At 37.7% G+C, this 16,695-nt stretch overlaps 1 pseudogene; it reads left to right on the top strand.

Annotated features, from left to right (window-relative positions):
• The first annotated feature begins 15,912 nt into the window (after positions 1–15,912).
• On the top strand, positions 15,913–16,301 carry LOC140531686 (large ribosomal subunit protein eL28 pseudogene; annotated as a pseudogene).
• The last annotated feature ends 394 nt before the right edge of the window (positions 16,302–16,695 follow it).

The following is a 16,695-nucleotide window of genomic DNA, read 5'->3' as shown; positions in this document are numbered from 1 at the left end:
TCTTCCAGCATTGGTGTGTGTGTGTGTGCATGTGTGTATTGTGTGTAGACCAAAGTTCATTTGAGGCCACTGTGAAATTAGTAAGCTCCATACAAAATCACAATTTCCTCCAAGGTCCTAAAATCTATGCATTATTAGTAGATTTTACAATTTGGGAAATGCACACAAAATAAGCATTGAATTTTAAATCTGAGATATTCAGTTTGAATTTTAGATTTACTACGACATTTGTGACCTTGGACAACATATTAATAGCTGGAAATAGTAACATGGCCATGTATTATGCCTCACTGGACACCTCTCATCATGCTCCTGTGTATTTTTATTTTTGTTCCTAATTTACTTTGTTCAAGTAATATACAACAGAATGAGGACAAAGTGTCCCATCAACCTGCCCCCTTCCCCTCCTTCCAGATTACAGCTAGATAAGAATTTCTTGTGGTCTACTGCAATTATTTTTAGCATTATCAAAATTTTTTTCTAGATTAGGTCTACTATTGACCAAATTCCAAAGCCCTTAATTTGTTTGCAATTAGAATCTTCAGAACTTAAGACAGGTAACCAACTTTGTACAAGTATGTGGATATCACGATTCTCTCCTTCCATTCATCTCTCTCTCTCCTCTCTTTCTCTCCTCTCTCTTTCTCTCTCTCTCTGTCTCCCCCCCCCCCCAATTAATTTAGTTTTCATGGCTGCTGCAGCAGGTGGGAGTATTTATCTTCTCATCTCATTAATCGCTTTTGGGTTGCTGAGGAGAGTGCTATTAATTCCTGGTCAAGAGTGTAATGCATAATATCTTTCTCCAACAGTAGTGGCAGAAGCAGAAGTACCACCAAAGCCAGCTGTGGAAAAAGGTGCTGTGAGGATATCTCCTGATATAAAGTTTTCAAATTCAAATGGGGTCTCAACCCCAATGCAAACCCAATTTCCAAAACGAAGAAAGAATGACTGACTGTTTAATTCTTGTGCCAAATTATGAAGACAGAAAAACATGGTTTCTGTGGCCCCATCCTCTCTGTTCTGTACATTTTCTTCTCACCTTTTCAGGCACAGAAACCACTCATAGTCATTTCATCTTCTTCTTTACTAGTCCTAGTTCTCAGATTCTTCATTCACAATGATTAATAAAAAGTTTATTAGCTTGTCAACTCTCACACAGTCAAGAGTGAATATAAACTCCTTGAGGGCAGGATTAATTTGTTTTTGTTTTCTTATCTCCAATGTCTAGTGCTTTGCCTGGCACATAGAACGTACTCAATAAATATTAATTGTATAGAATAAAATGCCAATGATTTTAGGGTCAGAGATTTCAAACTGGAAGGTTCCTAAGAGGTCAACTAGTCAAACTCCCTCACTTTATAGATGAAGGAAATGAGGTCCATAGGGACAAAATGACTTGTCAGGGTCACATAGGTAGAAAATGACACGGAAGGATTTGAAACCAGAACCTCTAATATGTACTCAATAAATATTTGTTAAACACATGAATAACAGCTTGAAGTGACCTCTCTGCCCTGGGTTTTATATTGCTACTCACACTACCACCTGCGTAGTTTGGGCCCTCAGTTTCCTCTGGACCATTGCAATAGTCTCCTAACTGCCTTCTATGGGTCTGTCAAGTTAACAAATGCTTGTTGTTTTATCAATTGATTTATTGGTGTCAGACTTCCTCCAAACTTACAGGATACCATACTGGGGACTTCTTTCCTCCTCTCTGTAATTACCACTTTTGTATTGGGCTCACTGGGTGATATAAGTAATGGAGGCAACTACCTATTTGTAGAAGTTCAGAACTATTTCAGAAACTTTAAATCCTTTCTCAATGCCACCATATCCGCTGATTGATGCTTGATGTTAGAACTTTAAACCTTCATCTCTTCAACTTAAGGCTTTGATTGAATTAATTTAATTTTTTTACAAGTTAAATTGCTAGCTAGTCATCTCTTAAATATAGCTTTTATTCAGTTGCAAAAATATTCTTTCTAATATAGGGATTTGATCATGATACTTCCTTACTCAAACTTCTTTCTTGGCTCTCCATTTGGTTTAAAATACATAGCAGCTAGCTTGACATTTAAGGTCCTTTATGACTACTGTGTCCTACCTTCCCTTCCAACTTTATTTCATACAATTCCATTTAACATACTTTGTTTCCAGTAAGAATAGAGAATATGTTGTTGCTTAGTATCATCTCCGTCTCTCTTATCTTTGGCATTTGTGCAGCCTGTTGAAATATCTGAAGATAGTCTCTCATCTCTGTCTTTTTACATTGTTTTCTTCCCTTATTGCCCAGCTGAGATGACACCTTCTTCATGAAACCTTGCTTCATCCTCCCTCTGACAGTCCTATCTGACTGAAAGTTACTTCTCCTTCAGGTATCTTTCAAGGGCTTCATTTAGATCTCACCTTTATTGTTACCATATTTTATCTTTTATAATAATTATTTGTCTATATATCATATCCCTTCCATCATTAAATTACAAGTCATATACTGTGTATATGTGTATATATATATAATATGTGTGTATCTGTATGTACACACACATGTAGTCAGAGAATATACATATATATATATATTTAAAATTATATTTCCCACATTAAACACAATGCCTGCCTAAAGTAGGCATTGAATTACTATTTTTAGATGAATTGAATCAAAGCCTTAAATCTGCAAAGAAGAGATAAAGGTTTGAAACTAACATCAAGCATCCGCCAATGGGTGTGCTAGTATTTGTGGGAAGAGGGCACTAAGACTTTGAAAACAGGTCTGAGCTTTTACCATGTAGATGACTGCCTACTTTGTCTAAAGATCCTGCTTAGATGCTGCAGTGAATTTTTCACAGGACTGTTAGTTACAAAGGAGAAGAAAGAAATTCCCTATATGGTAATTCATAGGTTTGGAGGAAGTTTGACATTGATAAATTTTTAATAACTGCAATGAATTATAATCATATTATATTAATATATTATATAAAAATATTAATGGCTAATGTAATTAATAATATTAATAAATAATAAATTAATGAATAGTTCAACAAGTATCATTTAAGCACTACGTACCAAACTATTTACCAGATACTATACTAGGTACTGAGAATACAAGTCCAAAGAATGAAACCATCCTTGCTCACAAGGAGCAAATGTTCTTATGAAGGAAGGGAGTATATGTGTGTGTGTGTGTGTGTGTGTGTGCGTGTGTGTGTGTGTGTTTATATACATAGGTGTGTATGTATAATATAATAATGTAACTATAATATATATGTATATATACATATATACATATATGTACATTGCAACATGAATAACTACAAAATGTATAGAGTAATTTAAATTGTGGTACTTTGCCAAATATTCTTATTTTTTCTTTTTTTTTTTTTAAGAAACAAAAGTATATTCAATGTTAAAACAGTTAACAATCATAGCCATCTCATAAGTTGATGCAGTTTGCAATTATCCAGTTACTTTTTGCAATTCAATAGAAAACTGAGATAGAAATGACTACCACTATAGGCTATCATCCTTAATCAAAGTCTTTCACCGCTATCCCCTGATACCTGGGAGAAAACAATGAGCCCAACCAAGACTGGGACCATGTAGTTGTCTGCCTCTGTAACAAATTATTTGCCAGATATTTATCAACTTGTACAATTCTAATAATATAGACTTCTTATTATCTTTTATCAAACATCAACTGTTTATGAATTTGAGTTGAATTTTCTCTCTCAGAGTCTAAGTTCTCTGAAAGTTTATCTCTAGAATGACTTTAGAATACAACCTGTTGTAGTGATTTCATTGTTTCCATAACCAGTATGAGTTAATTGGTGAAAATATTCAACACCAGATGGATGTGCACCATACTTTGCAATTGAATGAGATATAGTGATTTTTAAATCATATGATTCAATTCTATTCCAAAAACTTATGAAAATTCCTCCTCTTTGAAAGGCATTGGATGAGGCTTTGGGTCTGCAAAGATTAAAATTGAAGTAGTTCTTGCCATTAAGAAGCTCATAAACTAATAAGACATACAAATAAACATGACTTGAGGTAGAATTTAATAAGGGCAGAGGAAAGATAAATTTCAGCTGAAGAAGAATGAGAGAATATTTCTTTAGAGAGAGTGGTTTTGCAAGAAGAGAAGGATTTCAACAAGTGTAGATGAGGAAAGTGTTCATTCCAGAAATGTGAATGTATGAAGCCTAGGAGATGACAGAATGACATAGGGGAGCAGTAAGTAGTGCAGCTGGAATGAAATGTAGAGTATCTTGTGAAGCAGGTCTGGGAAAGTGAGTCAGAGATATATCATGGAGGATCTTACATGATAAAGACATCTATGGGAAGTTACAGGGAGGACACAGTAGTCACAGTAGGAAAGGAGTGGTAGTATGATCAGATTGTGAATTAGGAAAAAAAATAGTGTATTTTTTTTTGTCTTGATGATGGACTGGAAGAGCATGAGACTTGAAGCAGAGAACAGTTAGAAGGTTATATACTCTTAGTGATTTTGAAGAGGGAATAGCCAGGGGATTATTCCAATGGTCTAGGTAGGTGAACTAGGATAATTTGAGATAAGAAGGTGATCAGAGATCAGGCTACAGATTTGAAAGACTTTTTGGGAATAGATTTTTCACAGGGATATGAAAACTTAGTTCTTGGCGGAGGAAGGGTAAATGAAAGAGCAGAGCAAAATAGCCTTTTTAGTTTTTAAGCTTGAGTGACTGGGGGAAACATTCAAAGGAAATAGTATAGGTTGAAAAGAGGATAGATTTAGATAGAGAAAATGATTTCAGTTTTAGACACATGACAAAAATGTTGAGATGTCCATCAGAGAATTGGCGATACAGAATTTGAGTTCAGGAGAAAGAATAAGGCTGAATATATTGAGGAATCATCTCCAGGGAAAATATGATTGAATCCATGGATATAAATGATACAATATATAGAGAAAAGTGGGTACAGGATAGTGCCTTGTGGGAATATCTAAATTTGGGAAATGGGAGAATTATTAGTGAAGGAGATGGAGAAATAAGCAGAAATATTGGGAAAGGGAGGGTTGCAGAGGGAGAGAAAGAAGAAAACATGTAACTATGTACAAATACATACATATATATATATATACATACATAGGTTCACACATATTTAAAGGTGAGACATAAGCATGTCTTCTAAAGCATATACTTAGAAAGCATAGAAGCATATGCTTCTAAAAATGGCTAAGGATCTGGTAGGTAAGGGAGAGTTTGAAGGGGTGATAAAGAGACAGAGGGACAGAGATGAAAGCAGAGAGGAAAAAAGCAAATGATTAGGAATGGCCTATTTGACAAGATTTGAAGAAAACAGGGTATATAAGTATAAGAATATAAATTATAATTTTGGTAAAACAGATTAATCTAATCTTCTCCAGGGGTGGAGAAGTTTGGATTTTGTCAAAGGGCCTCACTTGAGGACCTAGAGAGCCACTTGGGGCATCAAGGCTTCCAGTTCCCCACCCTGCTTCATTTATTCAATGAATTATTCAGTGCTTCCTTTGTTTAAGACATCCATCCGGTACTTTGAGAGCCTTGCCCTCAACAGACTTATTGTCTAGGAGGAGAAAATATACAAGCAATTATAATACTGCAATAACTGTGAATTATTTTGTATATAATACTGCAATTATGTGAAAGCACAATTAGAGTGACAGAATTTGCATATAGGATCAAGTACACAGTGTCATCGGGCTTCATGCTGGTCAGACACCATTTGGAATATTGCGTGTTCAGTAGGTATCACATTTTAATAGTGATACTAACAAATTAGAGCATATCCAAAGGAATATGACCATAACACAACCCATGTCATTTTTGAAAAATTAAGGGAAATAGACATGTTTATCCAATTTGAAGTACAAGACAAGGTGGTGTTTCATAGTACAGTGAGGGATTTGAAGCCAGAAAACATGAACTCAAATTCTAATTCTTGCATTTCCTATTCAGTTACAAAGATGGACAAGTCACTTAACTTCTGTGTGCTTCAATGAATTCCTCAGGATTTACCTACTATCATATGTTATAATCTATATTGATGAAGAGAATTCCTAACCTTTGAATCTCTATTGTTAAAAAATCATCTATCTTTTGCTTATGTGTTAGACAGATGAAGATTTTATACTTTTCCAGAAGGTACAATTAAGACCATTGAGTGAAAGCTACAGAAAGTGAGATTTCATGTTATAAGAAAAGAACAGATAGCATACTTATCAAATTAAGAAAGTTGATTAAAAATAGGAATCATTGATATTGGAGGATTTGTAGAAAGGCAGCCACACTAATGCATTGTTGGTGGAACTGCAAATTAGGATAAAGGTTTTGGAAAGTCATTTGCCTCCCCCAGCCCCAGTCTGCCTCATTTTCCTCAACTGCAAAATGGGGGAAATAATAGCACCTACCTCCCCAGGTTGCTGTGAGGATCAAGTGAAATAGTAATTGCAAAGCAGTTAGCATATCACCTTGTACAGTACGTCACAGGTGCATAAAAGATGCTTATTTCCTTCCCTCATTTGAAGTTATTAGCCATTCATTCCCTCTCCCCTCCACAAGCTTTGGAATCCTGATACCTATGCTTTGTTCCCTTCAAGCTACATAGATTTTTTTCTGTGTCTTTCCAAGTTTTACTACCAAGACTATTTCTTCTGAAAACATAAAATATTCATTATGACAATGATACTTCAATCATCTATTCTCAATAATAGATATAATTTAAGTTGGCTTTTAGGGTTTACAAAATACTCCATATAGATTAACTCAATTTTATCATCACAAATCTGCAAGGTACATGATACCATTATCCCAATTTTACAAAGACACTGATGTTGACTTGCCCAAAGTGGCATAGCTTTTAAGTGCTTAAGTGGGATCTGAATGCAGATCTCTCCTTATTCTTGTTCTACTGCTCTGCGTACTATCCCACATAGTACCTCTAATGTGAGTACACCTTTTAGTAATGAAGAATTTAACTATTCCCTGTCCTAATATGTATACTGTCTTCATGAGTTCTTTGGCCAGGAACAAAAACAAAAATCAGTCATCACCAGGGGATCAAACTTTTCCCTAGATGGCTAACCTGGTCCTCTAATGGTAGAATACATTCTTTCATTAGGTCTACACTTGAATTCTTTATAATTTTAGAGACTTTTCCAGAATCTGTGCTCTATTGCCTTTAGTCACTTAGGGTAACCTTCAAATCTTAATGAAATATCAGAATGAGAGTTTAGTGAATCAATAATAATAGAAACTTGTATTTATATTGTGTCTTAAATATTTGAGATTTACATGAATTCCTCCTTTTATCTTTCCAAACATTCTGTGAAGTAGCTATTGGAACTGGATGGGGGACTTCACCACAGAAAGTCTAGAAAATCCAGTAGTGAAGTATTAATTGCCTGCTCAAGGACACATAAAACTAGATTACCAAAAGAGACAAGATAAAGGGGGAGGTATCTTTTATGTAAATAGAGGAAAAGAGGAAGAGGTGAAGAGACTCCATAAAATAAGAGCCTTCCATGCATATGGTATTGGGCAGTAACACTGATGCATAGGGAGAAAGGTAATGTAACTGAAGGAGGATGGGCCATGAGACAGAGGAAAAGATAAAGTATTTTTACATATTCTTGTGACTAGTATTTACTGACAATAACTAACATTTTAAATGCTTTTAGGGTTATAAAACTCTTTAATATCACATATTTAGAGCTGGAGGAGACCTTAGAGGCTATTTGGGTCAATGCCTCCATTTTACAGATGAGAAAGCTGAGGACCTTAGTTTTCTATAGAACTAAAATGGATCTTAAGTTCTTAGAACTAAACTATAAGCTAGTTCAAAATCACATATATACTAAGTAGCAAAGTTAGAATTTGAATCCATATGTCTGACTTCAAAGTCAAGGAATCTTTAAGCTGCACCATCTTTTATACAGCTTTTTAGGTGATCCTTCCAACAGGTCAGCAGCAACTACAGATATTATTAGTTTTATTTTACAGATGCAGAAACTGGAACTCAAAGAAGTTAAGTAATTTGACAATGGATACACAGCTGTGATTGTCAAAGATGGACTTCAAAGCCGTGAATGGGGGTGGGTGGATATAAACACTAAGGAGACTAGGGCCAACATAGCAGACATAAGTCTTACTATCATTTAGCATCTGAAGAAAGCTTTGGCACAAGTTAGAAAGACTCGAGTTCAAAGGTGATCTAGATGTATATCACTGAGCTAGTTGCTTAACCTGAACAAATTGTTTAACTGCCATTTGCCTTAGTTTCCCCATCTGTAAAATGGGGACAATAATATCTACCCCCCAAGATTGTTATGAAGATCAAATGACTTCATATTCGTAAAGTTTTACAAACTTTGAAACTCTATGTAAATAGGTAAACCTCAAAAAAGTGAAGTAATCAAGCTCCCACAGCTCAGCAGCAGGTACAAAATTTGAGTTTTCTTGCATCTCTCTCATTTCTCTTCCCAGTTTTTCCTCCACCTCTCTAACTTGATTTTCAAAATCCTTTTTGAGCTCTTCCATGGCCTGAGCCCACTGACTATTTATTTTGGATGTTTGGGATACAGAAGCCTTGACTTTTATGTCTTTCCCTGATGGTAAGCATTGTTCTTCCTCATCTGAAAGGATGGGAGGAGATATCTGTTCACCAAGAAAATAACCTTCTATGTTCTTACTTTTTTCCCCTTTTTTGGGCCTTTTCCCAACCAGTTACTTGACTTTTGGGTCCTTTGTCAAGAGTAGGGTGTACTCTGGGAATCTGTGAGATCTCAGTTCCTCCAAGGTGGCACAATCAAGCGTGTACTAGTCTGGATGCAGAGAGGGATTTTTGTGCCCAGAATCTTAGCAGATACCTCTCCACAGCCACTTGGCCTCCAGTTCCCAAGTCAGCACTGGGGGCTAATTTTAAGATAAGCTAGATGGGCAGCACTGCCATTCAGTATGAGACAAAGACGAGCTCTCCCAGAGCCTCCACCCAGGGCTGAGGTAAGACTCAGCTTTTCAATGCCCCCAGGGGTTTTTACGTTCCAACAATGGAGCTTCCCTATAGGCTGCTGTGCAGGCTCTGTGGCTGCTGCCTGCTTCCAGAGCTATGGGAAAACACTTCTCCCTTCCTGGCCTGCTGATAAAACCCTGTTACTGACCTTTGGCGCTTGTAGGCCAAGGGATATGAAGACTCGCCACTGTGACTGGAGATTCTGCCCCCGAGGTGTCCTCTTCCTAGAGTCTCATTGAGCCATGCTGCCACTCCGCCAAGGCTGGGCTGGGCTCCACGTTTGGCTCTGTGCCCAGTGCAACCGATGTTTCCGTGGGCCTTTCAAGTCACTGTGGGCTGGAAATCTCCTCCACTCTGTTGTTCTCCACTTCTGCTGCTCCAAAATTTGTTGAGAGTCCCTCTCTACAGGTATTTTATGGGCTGTGGGGAGGACTCTGCATAAGTGTGTCTTTCTAGTCTGCCATCTTGGCTCCGCCCCACTTTTGCTATAGCTTTGAAGGAACTATCCCTTTTTAAAGAGATACATGGTTAAATGGAACTGTACTGATACTCCCTTGCATCTTCCATAACTTTTCTTGAGCCAATTCACTCAAGGTTTTGGAGAATCACCATGATGAAGACATCAATGGAGCATTTAGAATGTGCTCCTGGCACAAGCAGTCCATCTGAGTATTGTTTTTTGATCTGACACTAATTTGGTGATATTTTTTCAGTTTTGGCGGAACAATTCGTTAGTTATATGTTGCAGTCTTTTAATGCTCAGTCTTGTGAAATTTAGGGTAGTTACTATGATACAAAGCAGAAACTGATAGAAAGAAACATTTGGATAATTTTCTTTCAGAAATTTTGAGGAGGTAAGAGATTGCTTCTAAGTGAAGATAAAATGACAATGGAAGATGTGGCTATTGAGCTGGCACTTTGAGAAGACATAGATGTCAGAGGTCTGGATAAGGAAGATGGAGATTACCAAGTCGTGTGCGTGTGTGTGTGTGTGTGTGTGTGTGTGTGTGTGTGTGTGTGTGTGTGCATGTAGAACTGACCTACAGAAGTGTATTAAAATGCAGAGAAGGACAAGACACCAGTTAAGGGCAAGAATAAACCAGCTTATCTCCATTCACCAGAAATGACATTTTTATCTTGTTTCTATGTGTCTCTTTCAGGATTCTGGTCTTCATTTGAAATACCTATCACCATATTCTCTGCAATGTTCTATAGAAAAGGAGAGTAATTGAATGACATTCTCTATTGAATCATGTTGCCTCCAAAAAATATCAGTGGAGTTGGAATTTGAAGATATGGATTTAATTATTTTTCTGAAAGTTGTTAATTGTGTGTCCTTGGGCAATTTCTTAAATCTTTTTAAGCCTCAGTTTCCTTACTTCTAAAATGGGAGTAATAATGCTTGTATTATCTACAGTGTACCTCTTAGGACTGTTGGAATGATAAAGTGAGATAATGAATGTGGTACATGTTTAAAGTCTTAAAATGTTACGTAATAGTCTGTTATTCTTGTGTTTTCATATGTAATATTTTTAGAAATACATCTTTGAAAAAGAGTCTCCTTAAGAGGACACTGAAATATCTGACAGTGTTGATCACAGGGACATCAGAGGGTGCTCATTTCACATAAAAGTTTTCCCAAGTTCCACGGCCAACACTCTTTTAGTGCTAAGAGCCCCTAGAAGTGATGTCCACACATACACTTAGGTCTTGAGCACAAGCAGAAAAGAAGAAAATCAAGAAGAGAGAAAAGATAAGGAAAGAAAAAAGACAAGGAATAGGAAAATGGAACAGGATGGAAAGAAGAAAGAAAATAAAAAGAGAAGGAAAGTAAAAAAAGAGATACTGAAGGTGAAAAATGTCAGAGTCCCTGTACCATAGATTACAAGTCAATATTTCCTGGAAACAACATAGGGTCAAGCACAACCACCCAGCATAACCAAATCCCATTGTTGTACCAGTTTTCCCCTAAGGTGGCATCTCATAAGAAATCAAAAACTTGGTGTTTAGTTCTTATTGCCCCTCTGTTTCCTCCTCAGAGTTAGACACAATCCAGTTTTACTATTCTTCTGGAGACTTAGGTTGTGAGAATCATTGAAATACTTCGATCCTTAATCTGGGACAAGAATTTGTCATCTTTGATGGGTTTATGTTGGTGCTTTACCATGGGTAAAACTTGATGATTTGGGGATACCCAGATGATCTATAAATCATTTCATTTTGTAGTATACACACACACACACACACATACACACATGCACACATACATGCACACATACCAACATATGTGTATGTATACACACATATATTTTAACAGAGCTGTCATAAACTAGTAAAAATTGATTTTCTTGAGATTTATGTTTGTTTCTTTTGTAGACCTATCCTAGGTACTTAACTAGACTAGTTTGGGGATGGGGGGAGGAAAATATTACTTCAGAAAACACTCAGATATATTTTAGCTAAGAGAACCAAGAATTGATTCTGACTATAGGAAAATTCATTTAGAGGGTGAGTCTATCAGTCAGTTTCTCCTCTTTGTCTCTTTCTGTATTTCTTTGTTTCTTTCTCTCTCTGTCACTCTTTCTCTATCTCCTTGCTCTCAGTCAGTATCTCTCTCTCCCAGTCTTGCTGTATATCTTCTCTTCTTTTTCTCTCTCTTTCTCTCAGTCTTTTCTCTCATTCTGTCTCTTCATCTGTTGGGGGTGTAAGCTCAGTTCCATGTGGACAGTCTCGGGCGGGTAAAGGTGAAAGCTTCTAAATCCTAGAGTTCTCATGAGGCCCCCCAGGAAACAGCAGGGAATCGAGGAGTGAGACCGAGCTATCTCGTGTATTTCCGCCTCTTCCCGTGAGAAACGTGATGGGAGGAGCATCCCCCGCTCTCGAGACTGGCCCGATCTGGGCACACCTATTGTAATCTAACAGGCACGGTATTCAGGTGCAAACTATGCGGCAGGAGAGCTTAAGTAGGGTCAGGAAAGCCCGAAGGCTCTCTTAGCGCTGAGGGGCCCTTACAGGACAGAAGGCCCCTTTTCCTCTCTTCGCTCTTCCCTCTCCCCTCTCTCCCCACTTCCACTTCTGCTTTCATTCCCTCACTGTAAGATCTTTGCCTCCTTGGGAGATTTCTCTCTCCCTCCTAAGGAAGAGTTCCCCCTGAACATGTAACCAGGACCCTGAATAAAGCCTAACCCTTGTTCGACTCTGGAAAGTCTCTTCTCTCATACGTTTATCCGGTTTGGCCAGCAGAAGACCGGCGAGGTAAGGTAAGACTCAGGTAGCCCTCAGGCCTCTAGGCCTGGCATTCATCTCTCTCCCTGCCTCTCTCTCCTTTAAATCATCTATCCAGAGAGCAGTTTCCTATCGTGAACAGAGTGCATATCTTAGAGTAAGGAAAACCTAGGTATGAATTCTGTCTTAAAAATGCATGACCCCATCATTCTGGGCAAGCTATTTAGCCTCTCTAGCTTCAATTGTGAGAATTTAATGAGATAATTCACATAAAATATTTTGTAAACCTTAAAAGTTTTTTTCAACTTGACCTATTGTGAATTTTTGGTTCACTTATGTAATTTATGGATCTACAAAAACAATGGAATATCCAAAGGAACTGAAAAGGGAGCAGAATGTGAGGAAGTGGAGATGGTGAATGTATCTCTTGCAACTCAAAAATGAAGGGGAGGATATAGAAGGGATTAGGGTAGTCAAATGAAGGGGAATGATCTGAGATTTCATCAATTTTTGATACTCTACAATAACTCATATTCCAAAACCTTCATGCTTAGTAGAAGGCTTTCATGAGTTTCTATAGTCAAAAACATCCATCATCTGAGAGCCATCTTTCTGATTAAATGTTTGAACTTAAGTAAACTAGATAATAATAACTAAATAAACTAGAAAATAATGATTAAATACACTAAATGAAAATAGACAGGGACGTCTGGGACCTCTACTTCAAAACTCTGTTGACAAGACCATTCAAGACCAAGGATTATATTCATTCCATGGTCAATCATCAAAGTAGCACATTATTGGAGGGATGAATTTGTAAATAATGAAAATTACATGCATTATGCAAATTTTCAAAAAGAACTTAAATTACCTTGTTTTCTTTAATTCACTTTCTTAAATACATCCCTAAATGCTATTTTCAAGAATACAAAGTCAATCACACTTAAACAATGATTTCAAAATATGAGAACACATCTAAATACCCATTTTTAAAAAGTCTTAGAATAGGAAATTATTGTAGCAAAATCAAAGCAACTATTCACATTAATTTTATCTTCAACAGAATCTTCAACAAAAGTTGATTTGACAGAAACAACTTTCTCCCTAATCTCATTTAGAAAATCTGTCAGAAAGAGGAGACTTCAAGTTACATGTTCTGAGATGAGGCAAGCAGAAAAACAGAAATTATTAGCTTGAAGCTGATATATTACGCAGAGACAGGGATTGAACTTGCAATTTTTTTTTTCTACAAGAAAATCCCATGTGAGGAAACTCCCTCTGTCAATACAAGTAAATGCCTTCTCTGCCACTAATAGACAGTTGCCTAGACTATTGGAAAATTTGTTCATGGTCATGACACCTGAGTCATATATGACAGTCAGTCAAGTATATATTAGGTATTTAGCATGTGCCAGGTAATGTACTGAGCACTGGAGATACAAGGAAAGACAAAAGATAGTCGTTGCCTTCAAGGAACTCACAATTGAATGAAGGAGACAACAAGCAAACATGTTTAAATAAGCTATATGTGGAATAGATTGGAAATAATTTATAGAATGGAGGGATTAGCTTAATGTAGAAAGTGGAATTTTAATTTCTACTCAAAGGAAGCCAGGCCAACAGGAGATGGAGGTGCAGACTGAGAGAAATCTAGGCATAGAGGACAGCTAGAGAAAATGGCTCGAGATGAGGGATGGATTATTTTGTTTGTGGCATATTAAGGAGGCTAGAGTCACTGGATCAAAGAGTTTGTGCTAGAATATAAGGCATAAGAAGATTGCAAAGGTTGGGGATGTGGGAGTGAGACTAGTTATAAAAGGATTCGAACGTCAGAGGATTTTGTATTTGATCTTGGATGTGACTGGGAGCCACTGCAGTTTATACTAAATAGGGGATGAGGTGGAGTGATGGATGTGGTTGGACCTACAGTTCGGGGAATTCACCTTGGTGGTTCAATGGAGAAGAGGAGGAGAGATTTGGGAGAAGCAGATTTGTGGTAGGCAGACCAAATTATAGGCTATTGTCATAATCCAAGTGCAAGGTTTTGAGGATCTGTATCAGGGTGGTGGCAGTATCAGAGGAATGAAGGGAGTTATGAAGATGAAATTAATAGGCCTTGGCAACAGATTGGATATGGGGGGAGGGGGAGAGCTGTGAGGGTCAATGAGCAGTCCAAGATGACGTCTAGTTTGCAAGCCTGGAGAACTGGAGGGATGACTATGTCTTCAACAATAATAGGGATGTTTGAAAAGAGGGAGGATTTAGGTGGAAAGATAATGAGTTTGGTTTTGAATAAATTGAGTTTAAGATGTCTCCTAGAATCCATTTTGAGGTATCTGAAAGGCAGTTGGAGATCTGAGACTGGAAGTCAACAGTGAAATTAGGGCTGCACAGGTAAAGTTGAAAATCATCAGCACAGAGATGATATGATGTCAGAGGCAGAGCTTGAACACAGGACTTTCTGTCTCTAAGGCTGATACTCTATCCACTGAGGAACACTTCCTCCCTGTTATGTTATGAAGACAATGTCTGCACCATCCCTCATAGGATCATAGAATCACAGATTTAAAACACACATAAACATGTGCAATGCTAATGAGAGTTAAAGATCTTCCCCACCTATTGATGAGCTTGCTCATTAAGGGAAGCTTGGTTGGGAGAGGCCCACACCTTTTCTTAATTTCTAATGAGTTATTGGTTCTCAAGGGTTGTGATGCCCTCTGACTTTGAAAAGTGTATAAATACTCTAAGGTGACATTTTTCTTTGGGGCTATCCATTGGAAGTGTTTGGCCTAATGAGACTCTGGGTAGCTGTTAAGGAGGTCCTCCAGCTTTGAAAACCCAGAAGTTATTGCTTCTCTTTCTGGTAGCTACATATATACGTAATGGTCAGACAGCTGGATCTATCTGTTGATCTGTGATGTATGCATTGCTTACAGTCAGAAGAGCAGTTGATTGGTTGATCTTTGTTTCTCTGTTTGGATTTTCTCTGAAGTTCAGGGTGTTGACTTTTTCCCTTGAACTAAGGGAATGATATATGTGCTTGATTAAAGTAGATTGCTGCCCACCTCAAAAGTTGCTTTCCTTTTAGAAAAGCATACCTAAGAACCTGTACAGGAGACTCTCCTGTGTATGTCAGGGTCCTTGCTGATACAACATGCAAGTGGGTTTCTTTCTTCCCATACTTCTTACTGGAGTGAGTGTTGGCACTGTTCCAGACATCAAGAACCGTAACCTAATTGCATAATAATATTATGTCTCATGTGAAATAATGGACCATGGTTTTCATGGGATTCTGTTCTATGGCATGCCCTTTATATGGTAGATCAATAGTCATTCCTGATTTCATGGTAAATGTGAATACTAACTAATCCACTTTGAAGAGTGCATAAGGAAGGATTCATTAAAATTCATTTCTTCAAGATTCAACTTGAATGATACCCCCTATGCTAGACCAGCTCACTAGTGGCTTTTAACTTCTAGTCCTAACTGTCCACATTGTTAATGAATGGAATCCAAATGTAATCAAAAACTTTAATTCTTTGACTCCACCCCTCAGAAATTTCCATTTGAAGTAACATGGAGGAATTATTTTAAAGTTAGACAATTTTGCCCTTTCCATCTCTGGGAGCTTCCCCTAATGCAGCCCCTGCAGCCTCCATGTCAGCCCACCTACTGTGTATGGTACTTTGGAACTGCTCCAGCTTCCTCATCCAACGCAACAAGCAGATGTGCAACACCAAGCCCAGCAACCTCAAGGCCCAAAACTCATTCCACTACAATGGTCTGATCCACCCCAAGACAGTGGGAATTGAGCTGGCCTCCTACAGCAAGGTCATCATGGTAGTGCTGAAGCGGAGGGAAGGTCAGAGGAAACCTGCCACTTCCTATGTGAGGACCACAATCAACAAAAAACATTTGGGCCACACTCAACAGTGTTCACTGGATCATTGGCAAGAATAAATAATGGAAAGATCTGCACCATCCTTCAAAGCCAGAAGCCAGTGATGGTGAAGAAAAAACCAAACCGTTCATCCAAGAGCACCTAAGGTGTGAGACCTGCCTTTGCTAATAAAGTCTGACTGCCCAAATAAACCAAATAAAGTTAGACAATTTCAGGACCACTGTAACTGTAACTAGAATATGTAAATGTTCAAGTTACTTTGGGCAATAGGGATTGTGATGTAGGTAGATGAAAAATGAAATGCATGCATATTGCTGCCCCCTTATTTTGACTTATGAATCATTCCTGTTGGACTCAGAGTTGTCAAGCAACTTTACAAATTCACTACGGAAATCAGATCAGACAATCATCTATCACTGTCTCACACTCTCCATATTTGAAATGAAACAGCAGAAACTACTGAGCCAAAATTGAATAATAGCTTCCAAATCCGAGTAATATTTCACTTCAAATGAATCCCACTGCACTAATACCAGATT

This window comes from Notamacropus eugenii, chromosome 3 (assembly GCF_028372415.1).
Source record: "Notamacropus eugenii isolate mMacEug1 chromosome 3, mMacEug1.pri_v2, whole genome shotgun sequence".
Taxonomy (NCBI): domain Eukaryota; kingdom Metazoa; phylum Chordata; class Mammalia; order Diprotodontia; family Macropodidae; genus Notamacropus; species Notamacropus eugenii.
Note: the sequence above shows the minus strand (reverse complement) of the source record. Positions and strands in the feature narration are given on the sequence as shown.